The following is a 20,468-nucleotide window of genomic DNA, read 5'->3' on the forward strand; positions in this document are numbered from 1 at the left end:
TCACAGCAGAGAAAGCTAATACTATCTGTGCTGTCTGCTCGAGCTATCACTAAACCATTTCAGCGAGAGTCCTTAATCCCAAGGAACTTGCCACCCAGCACCACATATTTGTGCTATTATATTTTTTGTTTATTTTTGTGAAAGACAACTGATGACCCGGAGAGGTGCTTGTATCAGAGTTGTTTACAAATTTGATATTCTAGCAAGGTTGAAAAGGGTTTTCTTTTCTTCACAATCTGCCATCTTTTACACTTAGCGATTTCCTGCATTTGATGAAATGGGGTTCCAGTGACAGATACTTATGTGTCCCAGTTAGAAGTACAAGGTACTACTTGGCCATGGAGGTAATAGTTCCACTGTGGATGGTACTCTGTCCTTGTATTTGGGACTAACCTCTAGGGCCTTTGCTAGCTCACAGAGCCCTCTGCCTCCAGACAGCCTTAGAATGCAATGGCACAGTGAGCTGGGCTAGATAGGACCAGTATTTATTTTGGAATGTCACACCACTGGGCAGCAAAGATAAGATCCTTGAAAAAGCACCCACCTAGGGTTATTTGTCAGTTTAGGCTCCTTCTGAAGTTCATCAGATCTCAGTGCTATCCAGCTGGTATCAGAACTATTTTTTTTTTGTATCAGTTACCTGGGCTCTGGATTTGACCAATATATTACTGATTGTGAGAAATGAACAAGTGTTTGGGCACTTGGACAATGTCAGCATCTTCTTGCTGCCTCTGCATTCCAATGCCACAAACAGACTTGCATAACGTCCGCAGGGGACAATTAGGAAGCCATGTGTCAAAGATGAGTCCTGTGGTCCAGGAGACAGTCTTCCAAGCCATGTGCCTGGGACAGCTTTCTCCGAGGGAAAATATACCCGTTTTTGTGCAAGGGTCGAAGCTCGGGTCTCGTAGTCAGCCCCTGCAGGAACAAGAGCAATACAAAATAAATGGTTCATTCATTTGTCAAAAATGGGGGGAGACTTTGAAAGGTCAAAGTTACCAGCTGTATCTACCATAATGAAATATTAATCTTAGATTTAAAACCTATCTGAAGGTTAAAACATGCCATAAAATCATGTTTATCGAGACTTTCTCAAAGCTACGGACTGCAGATTATCTGCCACAGACGAGTCAACTGTTTCTTTCCCTGCTTGCTGAAGATAAGGACATCTGAAAGGCAAGAGGGAATATGGCTGAATTAAATGATATGCTCAGCTACAAAGCACGAGAGAACTAGGAGGGTAGAGGAAGGAGGAGGCCCGCCCTAGGTCCAGGAGTTTTGATTAGGACATTGATTTGGAAAATCCACTTCAGTGCTTTGAAAGATCTCTCCCTCCCCCCCCCCAACTCTCTCTCTCTTTCTCTCTCTGTCTCTGTCTCTCTCTCTGTGTCTCTGTGTCTGTCTGTCTGTCTGTCTGTCTGTCTGTCTGTCTGTCTCTCTCTCTCTCTCTCTCTCTCTCTCTCTCTCTGTGTGTGTGTGTGTGTGTGTGTGTGTGTGTGTGTGTGTGTGTGTGTTTTATACTCTCTGTCTGGATTTATATTACGATATATACACACAGAGGCCCAAATGGGATGCTGGGTTTCCAGCTCTATCATTCTCCTTATTTCTTTAAGATAGGGTCGCTTGCTGACCTTGGACCCAGGCTGGCAGCCAGCAAGCCCCAGCAATCCCCCTGCCTCCACCTCCCAGAGAGCTGGAGTTATAGGCAGGTGTATGGTGCTGCTAGGCTATTAAATAGGGTGCTGAGATCTGAGTTCAGAGGCTCTCATGTGCGCATGGCAGTCTTGGCCACTGAGCCTTCCCATGGGTCCCGTGGAGAGTAGACAACTCGAGGAGTTTGTGATGTCCCTTGGCTGGGAGCTGTCACTCTGGCTTTGCCTCACACCTTCATGCTACCTGTGCCATCCCTGTTATTTTAGATCTCTTATCAACAAGTTGTCCTTGCAGCAGGACACTGAGACGTATTTTCTTGGAACATCGTAACTCATTAATGTCAGCCATCCTCCGTCTCCAGGAAAAGGTTCAGTCTGTGACTGAGAAGGACACAATTTACTGTAAGTTCAGGAAACCTGTGATGATGGGTAACGCATCAGAGGACAACTGGGGAGCAATTTTTGCCCTGAGAGAAGGATGCGTCCGACACAATGATACACAGGCTGAGTTGGGTATACTTTTGGTTTTGAAATGTTGAACTTGATTATTCAATGTTAAAACATAGGTTTACAGAAAAACTTTAATTCTGACACTGAAAGTAATTCACTATTCACGCAAACAGTCAGAACACAACTTCATTCCCCTGCCGCTACTGCATTTTTGGAGTCTCTTCTTTGCTTTTTAATTACTCCACTTCTATTAAACACTCAACGTCTCCATTCTTATGTGCTTATTCCGTGTTTTTTTGTTTGTTTGTTTTTTGCTTTTCCTTCCCTCACAGTCCTGATTTCCTACAAAGGTAGTGGCAGTTCCACTAGAACACATTTTGTTAGCACATTCCGGATGTGAACCGACAGAGGGCTAGCGATCAGAGTCGAACACAAACTATCTCCCAGGAAGTAAGAGTTCAGAACCAAGGTGTTTGTCTTTACAAGTATATTAACAAAGTCTTCATGTTACAGGGAAAATGTGTTGGAATCTTCTAGACCCCAGGAAAACAATGGAAGAATCTAAAAGACTGGCAACTTAGATAAAGTAGATTGCAGAGAAGATTTCCACCTCTACCGACTAAGTTTCATTAATTTTCCGCACTCTATTTCTATAGAAATATTTTCATCTGGTGTGCTTTGTTCCACAATCCCTGAAAGTTGTGTAGCTGGCTCACGGAGTGGAGTGTTTTTAGCAGCCCTTGTATCTGAAATTTACTTCCTCATTTACATGTATGTTAAAATGTCACAGTGGCCACTCTGCCTGCTTATAAAAGGAGGAAAATAAGTCATATCAAATCTAGAGAGACAGAGAAAGGAAGAGAGAGACAGAGACAGAGAGACAGACAGAAAGACAGAGACAGAGAGAAACTGAGAGAGAGAGAGAGAGAAAGAGAAAGAGAAGGTGGGAGGGAAAGAGAGAGAGACACAGATGCAGAGACAAAGAGCAGAGACAGAGAGACTGAGAGAGAGGGTAGGAGGGAGAGACACACACACATAAGGAGAGAGAGACAGAGACAGAGACAGAGACAGACAGACAGACAGAATTCTTTGTTCTTCCTCCGCCCTATTCCAGTCTGGTCCCTGTGTTCATGTTGCTAATAGTGTGCAGGTTCATAACCTCCTCGTTTTAGGTCTTGATTACTGACATCTTGTCTGAAGGACGAGAGGACAAATATCTTCCCTCCTGTCACCCGCCTTTTCCTCTAACAGTCGACATTACCATTTGTTTGTTTGTTTGAAGTGTCTTCAGTTCTCTCCTTTGGAACATTGTTTATTGTTGACTGCTGCTTTTCCCTTCACTTCCCCTCTGCCTTTTCTCCCTCTCTCCTTTCTCCCTGGCTCTCCTGGGTTCATTTCTTTCCCCTACATTTTCCTTCTTCCTATGAATTCCTCTGACTGCAGTTGACAGTTGCTTGACTTCTATTTGCCTTTCTCGCCCCACCCCCCACCCCAATAGACTCTTTATTGAATGTATCTGATAAGTAAAACTTTTCTCCGAGCGTTCTCCGCGACAGGCTTGTTTCTCATAAAGTGGACCAACACGTTCATTCTTCCTTCCTACTCCAGCACTGGCCTCTGTTTACAGCTTTCCTCTCCCTGCATGGCGTCTCCATGCTGCAGCCTCTCCTGTAGGCCGTGTGATCTTGATCAGCCTTCAGATTGAGAAAGGAGCACTGAGAAGGTAGCTGAAGGGGCCTGCTCTCATGGACAGAACTGTGCTCTTGAGCGGAAAAAACCACAAGCGGGGTTTTCTCCCGTAGGCGTGAAATGCCGATTTCTATGGGTCTATTCTGGGACAATTCAGTTTCTCCCACTACAAAACCTCCCACAGGACTTGTCAGTTCTCATTGCAGGCTTCGGATAGATCAAAAATCCCTTCAGAGCGTGTATCGATGGGTTGCTGCAAGGCCCGGAAGTGCTTATCGCCAACTGTGGGATGGAGAAGGGGTCTCCAAGAACCTAAGGGCTCCTCCCGTGGACATCAGGCGATCTCTCGATGTGCTTCCTTGACTCCCATGTCACCTGGTGCTCCCAGCATGTGGCTTTCTTGGTGGCCTAAAGGTCTGAGGAGCTTGTCTCCTGGCAACCCCAGTGTGCATATGTAATTCCTGAGACAGCCTAGAGTCCCGGCTACTTATGGCACCTTCTTTTCCTAGCATTATACTGACTTGTGCTGTAGTTAATGGTGGGACAGCTCTCTGGGTCACGACTATGCACCATCATTAAGTTGTATGCTAAATTTGTACTCACTGGAGTTCCGAAGGATCAAAGTAAAGTCTGAAGGCCCTTAGCAAGGGAAGGTTGTTCACTTTTGTTTATTTTAGATTTGGGATTCCTTTCATTTAAGTATACTCTGAAATCACAAGGCAGTCTATTTAAGGAACAAACAGGTTACCACCCACAAGTTCTAATTAATTAATGCAAATGACAATCATCTCTTATGCTGTACAACTAAAATTTACACAAATAAACAGGAAACCAAAGATGTAACTCATTTATAAATAAAGGAAGTAAAGCATGATTTTGTATTATAAATATGTATATATAAAGGTATATGCGTATTGATATTCCTAATCACTTTTACATTTTGATTTGTCGAGGGAGCCTTACTGTTCTACAGTCATAATTTAAAGAGAAAAATTCTATCCATGTGAACTAAAGGTAAATATAAGAATGGCTCTTTGATCTGTTTAATGGACATTCTGACTGGAAAAAATGTTTTTCTTGGCCAGTGAGAAAGGAAGGGGCAGGGAGAGGGAGAGGGAGAGAGGGAGAGAGGGAGAGAGAGAGAGAGGGAGAGGGAGAGGGAGAGAGAGGAGAACCAAATCTTTTACAAACTAAATGATGATCTTTAAGCTCCTTTCCGCTCTGCAATTTTATCGCTGTAACTCTCTTATATTGCTGTCTCACCTCATCTGTAAAATTGCTATAATAATACCTGAGCTCAGAGAATTATGAGTGTCAAAAATTAGGTGCTGTGTGAGGAACCATAAATTTCTCTTGATATATGATTTATTATTATTAACGAAATCTGTAGAGATTAAAAAATGAAAAAAAAAATCGAAGGAATTATACATCTCGCTACTGTCTCCTTCTTCTCTTACCATTTATATGTATCATGGCGTCTGCGTGTCTTCCTGTAACTTTGAGTCTTAACTAATCGTGTAAGTTAACTCCCATGATGGCTGCACACACTGCTTTTTCCCAGGAGAAGGTCTAGGGTTGTAATTATGCAGTTCTTAGATATGCCGGGTAATCTCATTCTTCATCCAAAGCTGACAAATAAAATCCAACCCAGAGAGGAGGGAATCTGCTCTCTGTTCTCTCTATGATCTCAGTCACATTAACTGTACTGTAGGGCCGGGCGTGCTAAGGACAGTCATGTATTTTTTGCTCCAAATATTTATGGAACACAGCTTCCTGTTCCACTCCAGTCCAGCTTTTCAGTCCATATCTGAACCTTTTAAAATCCCTCACTCAAGGATTTGGAAATCAGAAAGTATTCACTTGATACGGTTTTATGACTTGTAATCAACCTGCCAGAGATTCTGAGCTTAGAAACTTATTTTTATGTTTTTCTTTGTGAGTTTTATGCAAAGAAAAGTGGCACAATGATCTCTCCTGTTTGTCCCAGGAGAGTTTGGAGGTGGTTTGCTAGAGGAAGAAAAACCTGTATGAGAAATCTCCCCCTTCCTTCTAGAAGTCTATCAAAAGAAATACAAACATGATGAGTTACTGGTTTCCCACCAGGGATTCACAGTGCAATACCCCAAATATCCCAACACTCCAAGACCTGCCATCCATTTGCCAGGGAAACACCCTGCATGGCACCACTCTTTGTCTGTGCAGAGTCACAGATCAGGCATCCACCTCATCATAGTGATGCCCGGTTCTGGATCCATCTCTACCCTAATGTTGCTTTGCTCACCCATCAGTCTTGAGGTGCATTTATGCTGTGATGTGTGATGACATCAGGCAGCATTCTGCCTGGGGTAAGAGTGAGAATGCTTCTGAGAACTGCAATGCTTCGGCACTAGGAAACTCTGTATTTAAGAAACATGTCCAATATTCGTAGCACTGATTGCTGGCATTTCTTATTTAGAGAAAACATTTCGATTTCCATAGGCAGCTTCCTTTCAGAAAACAAACAAACAAAAACACAGGAAATCTTGTCACTGTGGTACAGAATAAAATACTATACTCCAGGGCTGGACAGATGACTCCGAGGTTTGGACCACTGGTTAACAGTTTTCTGGAGGACCCAGGCCTGAGTCCCAGCACCTGCATGACAGCTCACAACTGTCTGTTACTCCAGTCCCAGGGGATCTGACACCCTCTTCTGGCCCATGTTGGCAGTGAACGCATATAGTACATTGATGGCATGGGCAAAACATGTACACACATTAAAAACAAATAACAAGAAGCAACCTATGCATTCCCCGATCAGGTGGCAGTCTCCAAAGAGGCAGATACATCCACTGTGCACGCCCAATATTTCATTTTAAAGACATCCTTGCGATGGAGGAGACTGACAAATGGATCACACTGACAGCAGCTGGATGCATGGTGACCGTGCCTTCTCTTCATACACAAACCAGATGGCCTCGCCAACCACCAGGATGCCTCCACTTTGGTCGGGAGTTGTGTAGACTCTGCCTCAGCCTCTCTATTTGTTGAGGGGAAATTGTCCACTTAATATTTTACCGTGTTGCCTATTTTTAGCTTCGTAGACTATTAGAAGGTATTCAACACTACTGACAATATGTTATGCTTAGAGATTTTTAGGGGTGGGGCTGTGATCCTTAAAGCATGCTGGGTTCTTTTTAGACTCCTACCATCCAGAACCCTATATATAGAAGTTGAAGCTAGCCATCAGCAGGTGTGATAAACTTAGGTCACTTATGGATGGCGCTTCTCAGCACAGGACATCACTAGGGACACAAATGGAGTTAGTGCGATATCTGTTCAAATGCCTTCTCAGTGACCATTAGCCTGGAGTGGTAGCCGAATGGACAGGTGACTGATACTCAACTGAAGCTTATCTGGGTGCATAGAAGCCACATGGTACTGACTGTAGTGATGGGTGTTGTGATGACATGGCGTGACACTTCCCAGCTTGGATACGTTGAGTTATTCAAAACACATTCTTTCTACTAAATGGCTCCTGTAAGTCTTACAATGTTTCCCCCCCCTCCCTTCGCTCCTTCCCTTCTTTTCTAGCCTTTTAGAGCCAATAAAATATTAAAGGGCCATCAGAATTGCTGGTAGATAGGTGAGTCAGTAAGGAAGCGGGGAAAATAAAAGAAGTGACGTAAGGTTGTGCGCCCTTGCTACAGTGGCGTGACCGTTAGGCGATAGCTCTGTGCTTCCAACACTAGCAGGAAATGCTGATGGGATACTTAAATCACGGAGTTCAGATGGAAGAGAGGGTGAAAAATGGCGCGATCTCAAGCCCGAACAGCTGGCTCTTCTCCTCTCCTTATCTACAGGTCTCACAGAATGGACCAAACTCAATAAATGCTATGGAACAACAGGCCACTTCCCAGGTCCCACTGTTCCTTTTCTGGGCTCCAACGCCGATGTCATCAGTGACCCAGAGGGCCAGGTTTTTCGTGTGTGCTTGTTGGAAGCGGTTGGCGGCTGAGCAGCTTCTCAGACAGAGCACAGACCTCATCACACCACATCAGGATAGCAACACTTCCAGGCTTTGAGAAACTCATAGGTTTTGCAAAAAGTGAGGTGCATCTTAAGTCATTCTGTAGGGGTTAGGATTAGAAGGGCCAGGTTAGATGGCTGGTTTTTCCAAGTTTACCAAAGTTAGATAGTTAAAATAGACCACAGTTTGAAGGAGACTATCTTCACCATCTGTTGTTCCCATTGGTTTGTAAAGTTTAAGAAAAACATGCTGAACTTACACCAACTACTAAGATGCCTTAGATAAGTGCAGATATTTAAAGCTACAGGCTTGTTCTCAGCAGCCTTAGTGCTTAGGGCCTCAGTAATTCCCACAAACTTAAACAGGCCATAAATGAGCTCATTTAATCTGGACTGGGAAGGAGGGCCGAGTCAGTCCAGAAAACATGGCAATGAAGATCTAGATTCAGTATGTGCCTTTAAAAAGAAAAGCCTCAATAGTCCTTTCAAATAGAAAAATAGAGTTCAGAGAGAAAAATATAGAAAGATCATACCCACACGGGGCGGGGCGGGGGCTGTCTACAGCAAGCTAACATAGTAAAGTAACCAGTCTACTGCCTCATATGATAAGGAACTGAGACCCTGTTTCTAGCACCCTGGAGAGACTGAGGACTGCCTACATCATAGACACAGGTTTAAACAGGTCTTTCAACCTCCACTGAATCAGGTGATGTTTTAGCATCAGGAAGACGCTGAGTTGGAGCACCTCAGCTAAACCAGAACAATGCTGGTTATAAGAAACAACAATGTTAAAATAGCATAGCTAAATCGGCACAGATACATATTTAAATCATACACAACAGTCTAAGAACACTAAAATACAGGTGTAAAAAAGTTGGATAAAAAGAATTACCTAACTACGTGTTACCTACAACAAACTCACTTGAAATGTCAAAGCGGTGGTAGATATATGGAAATGAATAGAATAAACACCCCATACGGACATTAATACAAAGAAAGGTTCGGTGGCAACATTAGTTTCAGACAAAGTAGATTTCACAGAAAAAAAATTGCCCAAGATAGATTATATAATGATAATATTAATTTAACAAACCTGTGTAACATCCCTCCATAGGCATGCAGCTGATATTTCATGTGAGGATACGGGAAGCAAAACAGACAGGATTTAAAGGAGAAAGTGATAAAGTCATAATTATATCCACAGACATAACTCTACTCTTATAATTGTATATAGAAGTAAAAGACAGAAAGCCAACAAGAGTGCAGAACATCCGGATAAACATCATCCACCAGTGGCTCTAGCTAAATTTCACAGAATACGTCATTCCGTAGCAGAAGAAGATAGATTTTCATCAAGTGTACTTTGAACAGCTAGATCTAGTCCATGGGAGAGGAGAGGGGGTGGGAGCTGAAGAGACATCTTAACAGGTGAAATTAAATCATAAAAGTAGACTGCCTACTCCGTGAAAGTAAAGTGGAATCAATAGCAGAGGTAACAAGGAGCATCTCAAAGCCGTTGCAAACTGACAAAACCCTTGCAAAATAATCCACGAGTCACGTAAGAAGTAGTGAAACTGGAAAATGCATTGAGCTGAAACAATTGCATCACATTTTGAATGCTAGGACTAAAGAAATGTTAATGTAATAAAAAACACAAAGCCAGCAGGGGAATCAGGGAAGACTGAATCTTTAGAAAGGTTGGCAAGATAAAAAAAAAAAAATTCCAGCAATACTGACAAATTACGAAGGAGGCAAGACAAAAAGTTGCTTAGATCAGGAATATAAGAAAGGATAATTGTACACTCTGTGGCCACTAAAGTAATAATGAGAATAAGAACAAATCTGAACACACCAAGTGGATGAACACAGCACATTTAGGTTAAATAGATGAATATCCCTGAAAGCCATTGGCTTCTAAAACTCATTTAAGAGAGGGAATTACCCTCAGCATCTTATACCTACTAAGCAAATTTAATTCATAACTTAAAAACATTTAGTAACAAATTCCCAGATACATGTGGCAAATTCTATCAAATATTTAACAAAAAAATAAGATCCACATCATTTAGACAAAATAGGAGATATTTAATAATTCGCTGAATGAAGATAATGTTACTTTGATGATAAGCCAGCCAAACACATTACAAAAGAAGAGAAATGAGCAGGACCCCTGGGCCCAAATCTGCCTATCATAATGTTCTACTTGTAGGTTTCTAGGACCCTCTGGATCCTTCTGCTTTGCTATTCTCCCATGCTTCTCTCATCTAGAGTCCCAATAGGATGTCCTCCCCTCTTTCCCAGTTTCCTGGTAAGCGAAGGCTTTCGTGGGACATGCCCCTTGGGTTAGTATGCAGATATAAGTGAGTATATACCATTTGAGTCTTTCTGCTTCTGGGTTAACTCGCTCATTATGATCATTTCTAGCTCAATCCACTTGTCCACAAATTTCGGGAATTCCTTGTTTTTAATAGCTGAGTAGTATTCCATAGTGTATATGTACCACAGTTTCTTTATCCATTCTTCTACTGAGGCACCAGCCAAGGACAATACAGGCGGTAAACTTTAAATCCCTACCCAGATCTAGCCAATGGACAGAACATTCTCCACAGTTGAGTGGAGAGTGGGGTATGACTTTTACATGAACTCTGGTGCCTCATATTTGACCACGTCCCCTGGAGGGGGAGACCTGGTGGCACTCAGAGGAAGGAGAGCAGGTTACCAAGAAGAGACTTGATACCCTATGAGCATATACAGGGGGAGGAGGTCCCCCTCAGGCACAGTCATAAGGGAGGGGAATAAGGGGGAAATGGGAGGGAGGGAAGAATGGGAGGATACAAGGGATGGGATAACCATTGAGATGTAACAAGAATAAATTAATAAAAATTTTTTAAAAATTAAAAATTTAAAAATTTAAAAAGAAGAGAAATGGAGTCAAGAGATCAAATCTGATGACTTCAGCGGACACTTTACATTATTTTTGAGACAGCATGTCTCTCTGAACCTGGAGCCTAACAGTTCAGCAGGATCAGCTGACCAGCAAGGTCTTGGGATCTTTCTTTCTCTGACAACACACCCCTCCTTCCCCCCACCATGCACTGAGGTTGCACGTGTGAGCTACATAAACCCACATTTTAAGTTGGTGTTAGAGATCTGAACCTGAGTTGTCACGTTTGTTCGCCAAGTACCATATGGATAGATCCATCACTTTTTCCTTTACTAGATGTGTGTGCGCGTGTGTATGCATGTGTGTGTGTGTGTAGAAAAATTGATTGAAAATTTTTAAGGTAATAAAAGAAACTAGAATGGTTAAGAAAACAGATAGAGTTAGAAGAATTAAATTATCCTTTACAATGTGTGTTACACCTTGTCAACAGAACAGGACACTGGAGAAGGCATGGGTGCGCAGATCAATGAAGCAAAGGGGGAGAACAGAGGGAGATATATCCCAGTATGAGTGATTAAAATTTGAAAAGTGTGCAAAGGTTATTTAGTAAAAAAAAAAAAAAAGAAGGTAGTATTTTTCACAAATTAAATTGGAAAATTAGACATCAAACCTTGTACGCAAAACAGTAAGTGAATCCTCATTTATATCCACAGGTTAGAACAAATGTGTTCTAGCCAAATATAGAGTCTAATACTATGAAATATGTAGAATATAACAAGAAATTATTCATGATTAGAGGCATACAAGGAGTTTGTAAACTGAAACAAAAATAATCGCAAACCTTAAGACTGGTTCCCTGGATTCCATTGAAATGGAATTCTTTTGTTGAACATAGAGCAAGACAGAAAACTTCAAATAACCTTACACTGGGAGAAGATGTTTCCAAGCTGCATGCTCTACAGGGTCTTTCTTAGATACCTATCATCTATCTATCTATCTATCTATCTATCTATCTATCTATTGCTATATGTTTCAAAACATAATTAAAAGCAGGACCTAATGGTACAGGCCTCAAATATCAATTACTTAAGAGACTAAGGCACAATGCGAATGTTCAAGAGCATACTGGCCAATTTAGTGAGATCCTGGTCTTAAAGTAAAATAATTATACACAGGGTTTGGAGAAATGGCTCAGTGGTTAAGAGTGGATACTGTTCTTCTAGAGGACCCAAGCTCAGTTCCCAGTACCCACCTCTGGCAGTTCACAACTATCTGCATCTCCAGCTGTATGGGACCCAATGGATACACACTTCTGTCCTCCTCAGGCACCTGCACTCATGTACACATTACACCACACACACACACACACACACACACACACACACACACACACTCACTCACACACACACACACAGACTCAGACAGATACACACATTCAGACACACACACACACACACTCAGACACAGGCACATACACACTCAGACACATACACAGATACTCAGACACATACACACACACAGACTCAGACAGACACACACACACACACTCAGACACATACACACACACACTCAGACACATGCACATACACACTCAGACACCTACACAGACACTCAGACACATACACACACACAGACTCAGACAGACACACACACACTCAGACACATACACACACACACTCAGACACATGCACACACACACACTCAGGCACATATACAGACACTCAGACACATACACACACACAGACTCAGACACATACACACAAACTCAGACACACACTACATTTTTTGAAAAAGAAAAATACAAGTAAGTAAAAAGAGGATCAAAGATTTAAATCAGCTTTTGCTAGCTCAAATGAGGCTCTGGGGTTTGTCCTTGGTACTGAAAAATACAAGCAAACAAACAAGCAAATTGAATAAGAAACAACCCACTAAAAATTGGTCAAAATATTTGAATATGATACAGCAAACATCATAAAATTTAACTACACTCCTATGACAAAGGCTTAAAATAAAAGTGGAAATCTGGGACATTGCTGCTAGGGTGGGGTATAAAATAGCATACCCACACAAGGCAAACAATTGGGAAGTTTCTCATAAAAATTAAATTTATGCTCACTCAGCAATTCCATTCTGGGTTGTTTAGACTAAAGAGAAAAATAATGAATGTTTACAGCAGCCTCATCCATAACTGCCTGAAAGTGAAGGACCAGATTGGCTCAGTGAGGAACACACACACTGTGGCACATTGCCACAGATGAAAGCCGTGTAAGGCCTGGGCAGGTGGTTCGGTTCGGTGGGCAAAGCATTTGCATAACGTGCATGAGGACTGGAGTTCACATCCCTAGAATATACCTAACACTCCCGGTGTCAAGGTGGGCATCCATGACCCCAGCATGCAGAGAGTGGACATGGAAAGATTTGCGAGGCTCACTGGCTTGTCTAATCTGTGAACTCTGAGTCCAGTGAGGCCTTGTCCCAGACATCATCAACAACAACAACGTAAAAAAGTGATTGAAGGAGATATCTTCACATGCACACATGTACATGCACATGCATGCACACACAGACACGTGTACAGACACACATACAACAGAGGCACACAGACACATGTACACATGGACATATACACATATAGACACATGTACAGGCACAGATATATACACATACAGATACACATACAGACACACACAAGCACCCCACATACACATACACACAGAGAGACACATGGAGAGACACACACAGATACATGGAGAGACACACACAGACACACACAGAGATACATACACAGACACACACAAAGACACATACAGACACACACTGGCACACAGACACACACACACACAGATACACATACAGACATATAGACACAAACACAAAGAGAAACACATAGACATACACAGATACATGCACACACAGACACACATGCAGATACACTCACACAGACACACACAAATACACAAACACACAGACACACGCACATACAGACACACACATGTAGACACATATACAGAGATACATGCACACACACATACAAACACGCATGTAGATACAGACATACACATGCAGATACACAGACATGTGTGCATACAGACACACACCCAAACACACACATGATCAAAAGTGACTCCTGGCATTAGAAACAACTTGAATTTATTTAAAAGGCATTTTTGAGTGGTAAAATAAGAAAAACCAAACATTCAATGCTGAAAGTTTCCAGGATTTGACACGTTTAAGATATAAACTCTGGGGATGGAGAAGACATCACTTGCCATGGTTTAGGGACTCACGAGAGAATGTGATGGCCCCACAACTATAAAGATACACACTGGGAAATTTAAAGGTCACAGACCAGTTCTGTTTCCATATTATGATGGTTATTTGAACTTAGATCAGCATTAAAAACCCATAAATCTACACATGCAAAACTTGTTTGCTGCTATTTAAATTTTAAAGTAAAGTGGAAAGTAAGGTAAAAGCTACGCGCTATATAAAAACACATATTTTAAAATAAAAGATAAGCATTCTCTTCAGACCTAATCATACACACACTTGCGGAAAACTCAGCGACACAGCGGAGTCTGATGAACAAGGGCCCTTGAATTGTGGTCCTTACTTATTGTACTAGCCTGATATTGATGACTTTCTGATCCTTTCTCTGCTGACAGGAGGACAATCCCAAAGAGTTGTAAATCTGACAGGGTAAGAGTCTGAGGCAAAGATCTGCACACATCAGACAGGCAGCTGATAGGCCCCCAGGAGCAGGCTGCAGGGAGGGAGGGAAGGCCCCTCTGCAGGGCACCCCTGACCGTGGAGAGAGACGCTTTGGGCTTTGCAGTCGTAGATCAGTAGACACCAAAAGCTTGGCCTGCACGCTTTAAAAGTATGAAATAACCTATGTGCAACACTGCTTCCCTGGCTCTGTGGAGATCAGGGTCTGGAGTAGCAGGGTCTAAGCATCCCCCCTAAAGCTTTTTTCTGTAGATTGTATGCATTTTAAAATAGCTCACAATAGGCAGAGATTCTAGACAGCATTATTCATCAAAGGGTGAAAAACAGTTCCAAACACATGGGTGATGTGGACAGCCATATCCAGATAGTTTAATAAAAGAGAGACATCTGTATGAAGTACATAACTTGGAGGCACACTTTTATTTATAAAATACATACTGTGTAGCCATTAAAGCAAATAAGACAGCTCTTTGTATAGTACCATGGAGGTTTATGCTGCCTGGAGAACAGGTCTGAAAACTCATTCTTGTTCAAAACAACTTCATGCAAATCTATACATAGACGAAAGTACTATGGGTAATATAGAAGTGGGCGGGGAGGTAAGAGGAAAGCAGGGAGTGTTCGTGGGATGATCTCAGAGGTGAGCTTGCTTGGAGGAGAAAATGGATGGTGGAAAGGAGAGCTTCCGTGCCTTATAATTTAAGAGATTACTTCTCATCCTAAATTTGAATAGCATACTTATAATTTCTTTGAAATGAGAGAAAAAGATAAATGGATGCCCATAGGATGATACCATTGACTCTCTTAGTCTGGTGTAATGAGCCGGAAACTTTATCTTCTTTTATCTTCTGTGATTTTCTGCATTGCCAACATTTCTGTAGTAAGTAAGTATAAGGTTTTAGAACACTGAAACGTTGTTTAAATTACTCCTCAATAGAACAAAGCCAGCCTGTGCTATGTCGCCCTTCATAAAACACCTCCACTGTAATTAAGGAGTGCACTCCTTTCCCAGTTCCACCCCACACAGGTTCCTCACCTAAACTTTTCATTTTAAAAGTAGGCAAACCCTCATCTCCTAGAACACCAGGGGAATTTATAGGAATGGTCGAGAATAGACTAAAAATTATGAGGCAAGTAGAAAGTGTTCTCTAGCATTCCAAAATCACTTCACCCCACATGTCCTCATCTCCCTGCAGAATAGGAGCCATCTTCCATCCCATCTCTGTGGCTTGCTCACAGTTCGTGCTCATGTAGGTAAAAAATTTCATCACCTCACAGAGAGCTGCTGTGTTTGGTTCTGTATTGACCATGTCTCAATATTTACATTTTGAAATATTTATTTATTATGTAGAGGGGAGGAGTGGGTGAACACACCACAGTGCACACGTGGAAGTCAGAGGACAGCTTGCTGGGGTTGTTAGTTCCTTTCATGCACCGCACAGGTGTTAATCATAGAACTTGGGTTGTCAGGCTTGGAGGCAAAGGCTTTCCTCACTGAGCCATTTCACCTGTCCCAGTTTCAGTATCTTGGGCTTCCTTCTCACAGCAATCTGCCTGCCTCTGCTTCCACCATGCCTGGCTCAGTTTCAGTATCTTAAGGGACCACATAGCTACTGTGCTCTTACTACACACGGGCTAAGCTACTCCCCTCCCCCCCGCCACCCACGTCTTCCTGGGACTGAGCCCTGGTGCACTCTCTTCTCAGCAATCCAGGCTGAAGGGCGCATTTCTCTTCATTTCTACATTGCTGAGACAGCACAGAGGGAATGGGATAGATCACAGTTCCGGCGAAAGATCCGAAGTCAGTGTGAGAAGCCAAGGGACTCTCTTCTTCAGTGCATCAAAGGAGGCGAGGTAACCACACATCACAACCAGGAGGCTAAAAATTAAATCCAAGCACTTCTTCAGAAGGAGACTCAACAAACCATCATCTTTGTGAGCTGAACTCACCTGGTCAAAATCATCTGACACGGGGCTGGAGAGACAGCTCGACGCTGAGAGCCTTGGCTACTGCTCTTGCAGAGGACCCAGCTTAGGTTTCCAGCAGCCGCACAGTAGCTCACAACCATCCCTAACTCCAATTGTAGGGCATCAGGTGCCTTCTTCTGGTCTCTGTGGGCGTTACACACATGATACACATACACGCATGTGGGTAAGTCAATCATATTCATGCACGCAAGTTAAGAATAAATCTTTTTTTAAAAAAAATCATGCCATAAAACACTGTGACCCTAGTGAGATTCCAAGGAGGTTAGCCCATTAAATGCATTTTCCGTATCCCAGATTGGTTTCACGTTGCCTTAAAAATATTCACACTTTATTTATTGTCCCGAAGTGGTTTTTCAAAACAGTATTCGACAGACAATGTTTCATCATTCCATAGAGGAAAAGCCATTAAGTCGACTCCCCATTTGTAGATAACAGCCATCTTAAGTAAATCTAGAAAAATAGTAGGAAGATTATTATTTTTTTTTGCCAGCTAATCAGAAGCACTGTCATTAGCAAAACTTTGTGAATATTCGTATTGATTCCACTTATTGATCTAGCTGTGTACTTATCTGCTTTGCCCAGGCAGTTTCTGAGCGCCTACTAAGAGCTCTGAGCTGGAGCGTAGGCATTTGAGGTGGCCCTTTGTCTGTTTGCCACAGATGCTAACGATGAAACACCAGAAGTAAAGGCTAACCCTAGCTCCTCTGCAAATGAGCAGAAGTTGGTTTCTGGGCTGCCTTAGCCTGGGGCGTGTGGCTTGAGCAGAGCTCTCTGAATTTTAACAGCGGGACTTAACCAGAAGCTTAAAATTCTGAACAAATATTTATGAAAATGTATGTGCTCACAGAAGTCAAGAAATTATGACTTGAGAGTTAATTCTACCTTCTATAAAATATTGATAAGGGTTATACACCCCTTTTCTGCCTGTCTATCCTAGAGAGACCTCATCAACTTACAGGCCCTGTTTCTGTGCACTACCTTATAGTTACCTCAATTTTCTCTGGAGAAAAGGCCCTTGGTTCATTTGCGAGGGTGCAGTTTTATAATCCCTAAGGATTTATCACACATTCAAGAGCTTCATTTACCTCAGATACAGAGGAGCTGGGGTGGGGACATGGCTCAGCACTTGAGTGCTCACCAAACAAGTATGAGGTCCTCACTTCAAATTCCCAGCACCCATATAGAAGGCCGGGCATGCATGGAGGCATTCGCCGATGAGTCGATCTGTGGGGAGGTGGAGATAGGAGATGCCTTCAGGATTGAGGACATGGTCCAGCATCAGTGTCTGCTTTCTCCATGCTTGTACATACATATCTATGTGAACCAGCATGTACATGTATACACACAAAAATATAAGCATCACACACACACACACACACACACACACACACACACACACACACACACACAGGATGATCTTCCTATTCACAAACCAATTTCCCAAGAGCTTTTCTGTAGGTGATACTGTTGTCAGGAAGAGTCACATATTTTAGTTTTAATTAGACCACTCCTAAAATGTTCCAGAGTCCAGTCTTGAAATCAATCATCATACAATAGACCCTATTATTTGGGAATACTTTTTCTTTAAAAAAAGATCATCCATTGAATTAAAAAAAGAAATAATGGGAAATAACGTGTATCTAATTATTAATGTACTATAGAAATTAGCTTTTATATTGCAATTTATATTGCAATTACCTTCTTTGTGTTATAAAGCAGAACAATGCCAACGAAAAACTTCTTTATTAATGCCTAATAGCATGGCAATTTAAAATATTCAAGTTTCTTTAATAAGGTAGTATATGAAATGTTACTTAATTTGACAAGATTAATTATACAATTAATTTAAGACTGCTCTCAATTAAATTAGTAAAAATTCTTAAGCTTGCTGCTTTTGAAAGGAGTTCTGGAATCTAGCATGAAGCGAGATACCTATTAAATATGATATTAATTAAGCTGAGATAGAATAATGCATGTTTGCTTAGGATAAAGGGCACTGTCAGCGAGTTAGCAAAGAGCATTGTCTTATTACTGTAACAGCAACAATGCCTTGGCCTTCTCAACAACACAGAAGTTTCCACATCAATACTGAAACATACAATGGCTCAGGAAGGAGAGTGTTCAGAAATACTCAAGGTAACAGCTATGAACAAAAGCCCGGTACTTGCAGACCCGACCTCTTGTATTTTGGGGTTCTATTCTGGTGAAGGTAATACCAAGGTCCCAACTGTGCATTTATCTCTCCAGCTACCTTGCTGAATCTCTTCTGGCTCCTAGTCTACACCTCAGCTTTTTTCGGCTCCCAAAATATAAGCTTGTCAATCTTCTATAGATACTTAAATCCAAGTCTACCAAGGGATGCTGACTACATCCATAATTACATGAATACAGTCACAGAAATCTCATTTGCGCATTGATAATGGAGGAATCTGACCAGCCTTTGTGGGAACTCCTGATTCTTAGATACATACCGGCAGTTTGCACGACAACAGATGACCTGGGCATCGCTTTAGTGACCACAGTGCCTTTGACAACAAAGCCGTGACGAGCACAATTCAGCCAGGCTACAGCAGAGCCCAGACCATCCTTCCTGTCTCAGCTCAGAAGACTCCTCTGCAGTGGCCATGCTGTTCTTTGCTCTTTCTCACTCTACATCTCCTGTTCCCCATCTTCAGGGGGCATGTGGTACAGGAGGGGACAGGTAAGGTCCTGAGTGAGTGTGTATTATCTGCATGAACCCCAGTGCCTCAGACCCGTGGAATCCAAACCCTTCCCCAGGTCAGACTCAGAGGAATGACAAAGCAAGCCTTCCTCTGGTCCAAGTGAAGATGCTACAAATAATTGGTCATTATCTAAAACCAGTGTGTGGAGAAACTATCAGCCATCCTGAAACTGTTCCCCTACAGAGGCCTCCTATGGAAGTTAGCTGAAACTCCACGTTCTCATTCGACTGTATACAATAAATCCATTCAGATGCATAACGTAAACACATGGAGTTTCAAGGCTACTGATGGACTAGCTCCATCAAATAGCTCTACTCACCTATCCCAGCTTGTCTGTACTTGTGTCTGTGGTTTCTTCATTCCCTTGTTACCAGACTCTGGATAAAGCTCTAAAGCCATGTGGACCTCAACAGCTCGGGATAACCCTAGCTGAAGGCCCAGGGCACGGGTGTTATGACAGAAGGGATTGTGTTTGCTTGTCTGCACTGAGCAATCTGAATAGGAGAGAGGGGTTAAGGAAACTCTGAGCTAGGTATCTTCTAAGAGTTTCATCGAATTCTGTCCAGTTTGAATGGTGCATAGTGAGTTCCTTTAGTAGGCTTTGTACTTCTAGGGGGACCCAGAGTCCCACCATTTTGGACCTAATCATATCTTGAGGCTGGGTTTGAGTGTGGGGAAGACACTAGATTCTTACAAAGGACAGTCTTTGGGGGTGATGAAAAGCTCACTTTGGGACCAAGGTCATATACAGGAAGGCAGGCCAGACTCATCTCCTTGTCTTCCTGAATTTTAGCTCTTCCTTGGCTCCTGGTAAGAGGGCTGCTGTTCATGCCCAGGGCAAGGGGACTAATGCCCAGGGCATTAGCTCACTGGAAAGGGGTGCAGAGGGAGACATACTGACATCACAGCATCACAAATGATTCCACAAGGACAATTCATAAGAATAACAGCTAACATAGAGAAAGAAAGTAACAAAAATATATCTTCTCACCAGTGTTCCAATGAAAACCAAAAGTATTAGCCTTGGAACACAAGTTGATCTCAATCGGTAAACTATAATCAATATTTCAAGAGCAAACAGCTACAGAGCAATTGTGTTTTCCAGTTTCTTAATTTTAAGATAAGAAAAATGCCATGCCAATGGATCTCACAGAATAGAGGGTGGAAGTGGAGCTGGTGCCCAGGTTTTCTGACACAGGGTCCCACCTGTCTTATGGTAGAGGCTCTCATTAGCTGCACATCATGTAAATAAGGTTAAGTAGATAACCACCCCCTCCAATTGCAAAATCTCCTGAAAAATGTTGGTTGTGTTCACATTATGCTTGCTCCCACTTAGTTGTTCGG

General features: G+C 42.3%; 1 long non-coding RNA gene across 1 annotated transcript in view; it reads right to left on the reverse strand.

The window, feature by feature from the left end:
* Positions 1-208: 208 nt before the first annotated feature.
* Positions 209-20,468, reverse strand: part of LOC311593285 — a 187,193-nt gene continuing 166,933 nt past the window's right edge. The window contains exon 4 of the long non-coding RNA XR_014777650.1: positions 209-918. This is a non-coding gene — a long non-coding RNA (uncharacterized lncRNA). The remainder of the gene's footprint in view (positions 919-20,468) is intronic.

Source organism: Acomys minous (assembly GCF_964271855.1).
Source record: "Acomys minous genome assembly, chromosome: 3".
Lineage (NCBI taxonomy): Eukaryota > Metazoa > Chordata > Mammalia > Rodentia > Muridae > Acomys > Acomys minous.